This window comes from Nelumbo lutea, chromosome 5, assembly GCF_056320005.1.
Source record: "Nelumbo lutea isolate HS-2025 chromosome 5, American lotus-T2T, whole genome shotgun sequence".
Classification (NCBI taxonomy): Eukaryota; Viridiplantae; Streptophyta; class Magnoliopsida; order Proteales; family Nelumbonaceae; genus Nelumbo; species Nelumbo lutea.
In genome coordinates, this window is record NC_142688.1 from 77,697,415 (window position 1) to 77,704,650 (window position 7,236).

At 37.1% G+C, this 7,236-nt stretch overlaps 1 non-coding gene and 1 pseudogene across 1 annotated transcript; one reads left to right on the top strand and one right to left on the bottom strand.

Moving 5' to 3' along the window:
* Window positions 1-410: 410 nt before the first annotated feature.
* On the bottom strand, window positions 411-517 carry LOC148853001 (small nucleolar RNA R71). Its single transcript, XR_016100006.1, has one exon. It is a non-coding gene; the product is annotated as a small nucleolar RNA R71 (small nucleolar RNA).
* Window positions 518-3,234: 2,717 nt separating this feature from the next.
* Window positions 3,235-5,184, top strand: LOC148853002 (uncharacterized; annotated as a pseudogene).
* Window positions 5,185-7,236: the final 2,052 nt, after the last annotated feature.

The window sequence follows — 7,236 nt, forward strand, 5'->3', positions numbered from 1 at the left end:
CATTTAGTTCGTTCTCTAATTCTGAAACCATGAGTCAACATGAGGACAACCATGTTAGGTCTTTAAAAGACTACCTGCACCCCACCCGGACAGCCACACCATCATGCATCATGTTCCCTCTGAATACACCACAATTTGAGTTCAAACCTGGAATGATCCAACTCTTGTCTAATTTCTATGGTTTAGACAGTGAGAATCCATATGTGCACATTAAGGAATTTGAAGAGGTAGTGGCCACCTTTCATAACTGAGCTGATATTGTAGACATTGTTAGGCTAAAATTTTTCACTTTTTCCTTGAAAAAGAGAGTTAAGAATTGGCTATACTCTTTGAGACCGAGATCCATAGGTACATGGGTGGAGATGACCCAAACATTCTTTAACAAGTACTTCCCGCACCATAAGACCAATAACCTTACGAGACAGATCTCAACCTTTTCTAAAAAGGATAGTGAAACCGTATACCAAACCTGGGAGAGATTCAAAGAGCTACAGAACCTGTGTCCACACCATGGGTATGAAAGTTGAAGGCTAGTTAGTTACTTTTATGAGGGATTAACCAGTAGGGAGCACCAATTCAGAGAGATGATGTGTAATGGGAAGTTTTTGTAAAAGGATCCTGAAGAAGCCATAGATTACCTAAATGAGTTAGCTGAGAAAGCTCACACGTGGACTGGACCTAGTGCTACTAATAGTACTAAAAAGTCACATCCAACTAGGATTTACCATCTCAAGGAGGAAGACAACCTCAAAGCGCAATTAGAAGTTGTAACAAGGAAACTTGAGGCCTTAAAGATGAGAAATAATAAAGTCACCCACACGGTAGCCAGGGTAGAAACTCAAACTTCATGTTTTGTCTGTGGGGGATTAGATCACTTAGCTCAGGATTGCCCAACCTATGGTGAGATGAGAGAGGTTTATGAAGAACAGTGTAATGCCTTAGGAATGTATAGGAAACCTTTCTCACCCTATTGAGAGGCCTATAACCATAGCTGGAGGAACCATCCAAATTTTAGTTGGAAGGATCAGAACCAATCCACATCATCCAACAACAATTGGAGTGTAGAGGCACAACCATCCAGATTTCATCCTACACCCCAATACAATGCTCGACTGAATAGGAATCTTTTAGAGGAAACACTTCAAGCATTTATAGTGGTACAAAATAAGACTAACCAAAAATTTGAATTTGTTCTTGCACGGGTGGTTGAAGAGAACAAGGATATCAAGAGTCAGATAACTAATCTTACCAATGCTCTTACTATACAAGAGAAAGGCAAAATTCCATCTCAGCCTCAAACCAATCCGAAGGGGTCACATATGGTACAGGAATCCACCTCTGATCCGAAAAATATTAAGGGGGTCCACACCATCACTACTCAGTGGTAAGGTTTTAGATGGGCCTTTGCCAAACCCACCTCTCACAAATGTCACCACTTCGAGCAGAACTGAAGATGCCCCCTCAAAAGAGCCAAAAAATGAAGAAAATTTTTAGACAACCAAGGTGAGATTTTGGAACATTTGAAAGAAGTTAAGATTAATCTACATTTGTTGCATGTGATTAAGCAGGTACTAGCTTATGCCAAGGTGATCAAGGATCTATGTACCATGAAAAGGAGACACCATGTCAAGAAAATTGTATTTTTGACAAAACAAGTAAGTGCGGTGATTGAGCAGAGAATGCTGCCAAAGTACAAAGATCCAGGGTGCCCCATAATTTCCTGTTATATTGGGACACAAGAATTCGGTCAAGTTCTCTTGGACTTAGGAGCAAGTGTAAACTTAATGCCTTATTCAATTTACTTGCAGTTAGGTCTTGGAGAGATAAAACCCACATCCGTTGTGTTACAGTTGGCTGTCCGTTCTATTCAGAAACCAAGGGGATTAGTGGAAGATGTTTTGCTTTAGATTGATAAATTCTATTATCCTGTTGATTTTCCGGTTTTAGATACCCAATCTGTAGTTAACAGTGAGTCAAAGATTCTGCTTATTTTAGGAAGACCATTCCTTGCTACAACCAATGCTCTTATTAATTGTAGGAATGGTTTGACGAAGCTTTTATTTGGGAATATGACCCTTGAGGTGAACATTTTTCATGTTGGAAAGTAGCCCCGAGACAAGGATGAGTGCTATCATGCCTATATGATAGACTCTCTCATTACAGAGGAAGTAGATGAAAGGGAAAATTCTGAATCTTTAGAGTATCTCCTCTGTAATTCTGATTTGAATTCTGAATTTTTGTTTTATCCTACTAATGATGTTTCTAATGTTTCCTCTATTTCTAATGATATGCAGGATAAGAAAAAGAAGTTTTGGCAACCACGCTTTAAGGAGTTGCCACGTGAGAGAAACCATCCGATGCCATCTTCTATGGAGACACCCAAAGTGGAGTTATCCCCACTACCTGAAGGATTGAAACATGCATTTTTGGGACCAGGTGATACTTTTCTTGTTATAATATCTTTTGAACTTAGTGTTGAGCAGGATGAGAAATTGATAAATCTATTAAGAGAACATAAGGATGCACTAGGTTGGACCATAGCTGACATTAAAAGTATAAGTCCACTGATATGTTCCCATAGGATTCATTTAGAAGAAGGAACTATCCCACATCGAGACCCCCAAAAAAGATTGAACCCAATAATGAAAGAAGTTAAAAATTAGGTCTTAAAACGGTTAGACACAGGAATCATATATCCTATATTTGACAGTAAATGGGTTAGTCCTACACAGGTTGTGCCAAAGAAATCAGGGATCACAGTAGTTGAAAATGAGGAAGGAGTTCTTGTTCCCACTAGGGTAGTAACTAGGTGGCGCATGTGCATTGGCTATAGGAAATTAAACGTAGCTACTCGAAAAGACCATTTTCCGTTGCCATTTATTGACCAAATCTAGAATGTGTAGTTGGTCTTCCTTTCTATTGCTTTCTTGATGGTTATTCAAACTATTATCAGATTGAGATAGTCTTAGAAGATCAGGATAAGGCTATTTTTACATTGCCTTTTGGTACTTATGCTTTTCATAGGATGCCATTTGGTTTATGTAATGCTCCAGCTGCTTTTCAACGTTGCAGGCTTAGTGTGTTTTCTAATATAGTTGAAAAATGCATGGAAGTCTTTATGGATGATTTGACTATTTTTGGTGATTCTTTTGATTCATGCTTACTTAATTTGAAAGTAGTTTTGAATAGGTGTGAAGAAAAAGGAATGTGCTTAACTGGGAAAAATGCCATTTCATGGTGTCTTCAGGTGTAGTTTTGGGGCACATCATGTCTAAAAGAGGAATAGAGGTTCACAAGGCCAAAATGGAGTTGATCTCTAAATTACCCACTCCCAAAGCAATAAGCGAAGTCCAGTCTTTTCTCAGACATGCTGGTTTTTACAGGAGGTTCATACAAAATTTTTCTACTATAGCATGACCATTATGCAACCTCCTAGTCAAAGATGTTGAGCTCGATTGGACCCTAGAGTGTGAAGAAGTTTTTAGAACTCTCATCACTAATCTAGCCACTGCACCGACCATGCAGTCACTGGATTGGAATCTTCCATTTGAGATTATGTGTAATGCTAGTAACTATGCAGTGGGAGTTGTTTAAGGCCAACAAAGGGAGGGGAAGCCCTTTGTTATTTATTATGCTAGTAGAACTCTTAATAGTGCTCAAAGGAATTATTCTACAACTGAAAAGGAGCTATTATCTGTTGTTTTCTCTTTAGATTAATTTCATGCTTATCTCATTGGTTCACCTATTACTGTGTTTACTGACCTTACCACTCTTAAGCACCTTCTTTCTAAGAAGGATGCTAAGGCTCGCTTGATTAGGTGGATTTTGTTTTTGTAGGAATTTAATCTAACAATCAAGGATAAGAAGGGTGTTGAAAATGTGGTGGCTAATCATTAGTCCCAATTAGAGTTCAATAATTCTCGAGATGACTTCCCTGGCGAGCATTTGTTCACCATTAGCCAAGTGTCATGGTATGCCCACATCGTTTACTACTTGGTTTCAGGTGAAGTTCCATCAAAATGGAGTGCACAAGATAAACGCAAGTTCTTAGTTGAGGTAAGAAATTCTTTTTGGGATGATCCCTACTTGTTTATGTATTTCCATAACCAAATCATGAGGTGTGGTATTCCAGAAAGTGAGATTAATAGTGTCCTGAATTTCTATCATTCTGAAGCTTGTGGTGGCCATTTTTCTATGAAGAAACGGCTGCAAAGTTTTTGCAAAGTGGTCTTTACTAGCTTACTTTGTTTAAGGATATTAATGCCTTTTGTCGTTCTCGTGATAGGTGCCAAAGGTTAGGTACATTAACTCGTTGTCACACGATGCCCCTTAGCCCCATCTTGGTGAGATTTTTTACTGTTGGGGTATTGATTTCATGGGGCCATTTTCGCCTTCTTTTAGTTATCTTTATATTCTGCTTGCTGTTGACTATGTGTCTAAATGGGTTGAAGCTGTGCCGTGTCATACTAATGATAACATAGTTGTTGTTAAGTTCTTAAAAGAAAATGTGTTATCTAGGTATGGTACACCATGTGTGATCATTAGTCATCAAGGGTTACATTTTTGTAGTCATTCTTTTAAAGCTTTGATGCGCAGGTATGACACTATTCACAAGGTGTCAACTGCTTACCATCCATAGACCAATGGGAAAGCTGAGTTAACTAATAGGGAGGTCAAGCAAATTTTGGAAAAGACGGTCAACCCGAACCATAAAGATTGGTCTTTACACCTTTTTGATGCACTTTGGGCGTACCGTACTACTTATAAAACTATCCTTGGGATGTCACCATACTGACTCATTTATGGGAAAGTGTGTCATTTACCTATAGAGCTTGAGTATAAAGCTTATTGGGTTATTAAAGCACTTAACTTTGATTTAAATGCTGTAGGTATTCAAAGGAAGTTACAGTTAAGTTATCAGAGATAGAAGAACTAAGGAATGATGCATATGATAATTCTAGGATCTACAATGCTAAACTAAAAGCGGCTCATGATAAACAAATCCTAAGGAAGAATTTTGAACCAAACCATCGGGTGCATCTATATGATTCCCGTTTGCATCTCCACCCAAGAAAGTTGAGATCTAGATGGACAGGTCCATTTGTGGTGAAACAAGTCTTTCCTAATGGTGTTGTTGAGATTGAGGATTCGATCAATGGAAGAGTTTTCCAAGTCAATGAATAACGGTTGAAGCATTATGTGGAGAGGGTAGACCAACCTATGGAGATCACTCTTGTAGCTCCGGTCTACAATTCTTAACCAGGTTCTATCTTTCTGCACTACCACTTTTATTTTTCTTTTCTTTTAATTGTTTTTGTTTTTCTTTTATTAGTTTTTATGTTTCCTTCTTCTACTTGATAAATTTCCTGGTTTAGTCTCAGTCCATCGATCAGGTGTCCCCTACCCTTTGCTTTATTATTTCTTTTATTTTTTTACGCCAGTGAGGACATTGTCTCGTTCAGGTTGGGGGTGGTAGCATTGCATGCACATAATATACACACTTTTTTTATATACATTCTTCTTGTGTGAAAGAGAGAGACAACCAACACTCTACTTATTGTTTTTATTCTGGTAGATTTTGTGTGAATAAGTTTGCATTGCATGCTTGAGAAGCTTAGATTGGACTTTCTGCTTTTCTATCTAGGTATGATTTCAAAATTGTCTTGTTTAAGTCAATTTTTCTATCTTGATTATCAAAGAATAACTTCTAAGAACTTTTTGCGCACAATACTAAGCTTTGTGGTTTGATGGATGTTCAATATATATAATTAAGAGAATTGTCATGTTTAAGTGCACATTTTTCTCACACATCTTTTGTGAGTGAGTGGAGAGTTAAGGAAATAACTTATGAACTTTCATTGACCTGTTGAATTGTTAGTTGCTGTTTAGAATGACATTGCTTGGTTTGAGGAATGTTTTGATGATAAGCTAAAGGATGATATTGGTCAATTTCCAAAAACAAAAAGAAAAAAAAAAGAGAGGGGGAGCTAGTTCGTGTTATGTTATGTGAAACCTTTATAATAACATGTGTAATATTAGTTATATGAGAAACTTTACACTTTCCCTACTTTGCGTTATCAAAAATAAAAAATAAAGAAATTTTTTTTTGAAGAAGAAGACTCGGTACAATAAAGTCTTCTGTCAATTCAAAAGACAAATAACTTTTCTTGGGGAACAGTCTTTCTCACTAGGCTCAATTTCTATTTGTATTGCTCTCATAGTTGACTGATCAAAATCCTAAAGCTGGTTTGTGGTAAGAATAGTGGAGTTCTAATCAGCTAACTCCCCTATCTTCTAATCAATGATCGTTTGTTTATTTGTCCGTAAATTTGGCCTTTTTCTTGAGTGATTATCTGATTTTCAACTCCATGAGAGAAACCCCTTGCCTTAAAACAACTTACCTGTGAGGATATGGAGTTGAGGTTTTTACTCTGATCAATTCTCAAGGCCATATGTATTGCGGTTTGTGGTATTGCAGTTTTTCTTAGTTCACACACATTTACTTTTGGAAGTTACAATTGAAGTAATCTTGATAGCATTTATAATCTTTTTTCGACCCTTTTGTTTCAAATGCTTAAGCGGTTTTGCTAGATTTCTGTTTAAGCTAATCATCATGCTTTATCTTTTTATTTGCACTTAAATTGCTAGGGACCAGCAATAAGCTGGTTGGGGATTGTGACGGAAGCATGAAAATGTATATCTAAAGTGTACTCAACAATTGACATTTGTAAAATAAAGAGTTTAAAAGTAATATTTTTCCATAATAATTTTATAAATGTCCATTTTATTATTTATGCAATTTTTATGCTGAAAAAATTAATAATTGAATGAAGGAAAGCCCAAACATAAGTCCAAAAAACCCAAACCCAAGTTCCATGGCCCAAGTATGAGTGTTGATTCGTTTCCCGTTTTACTCTGAAAAGAGTCCAGTATTTTGGGCATATATTTCCTTACAGATGTCGAAATTTGGTGATTCTTGAGGCTATGGACAGATAAGAGATAGAGATACAATTAATCTATTGATAGATTTTCCTAAATCAATCTCTATCTAGGCGAAAATTGGGGGATAATACACGGATCCGGGCTGAGCAGATTGAGGAGTCTGACAACACAATAAAAAGGAAAATCAAACCTAAAAAGGGGATGACTTGCAGAGGTTATTTTGGCATTATTTTTTCATTCTTTCACAGAAAAGAAGAGGGAAGAATGACGTCCAAGCGTGGATAAAGCTTCAAC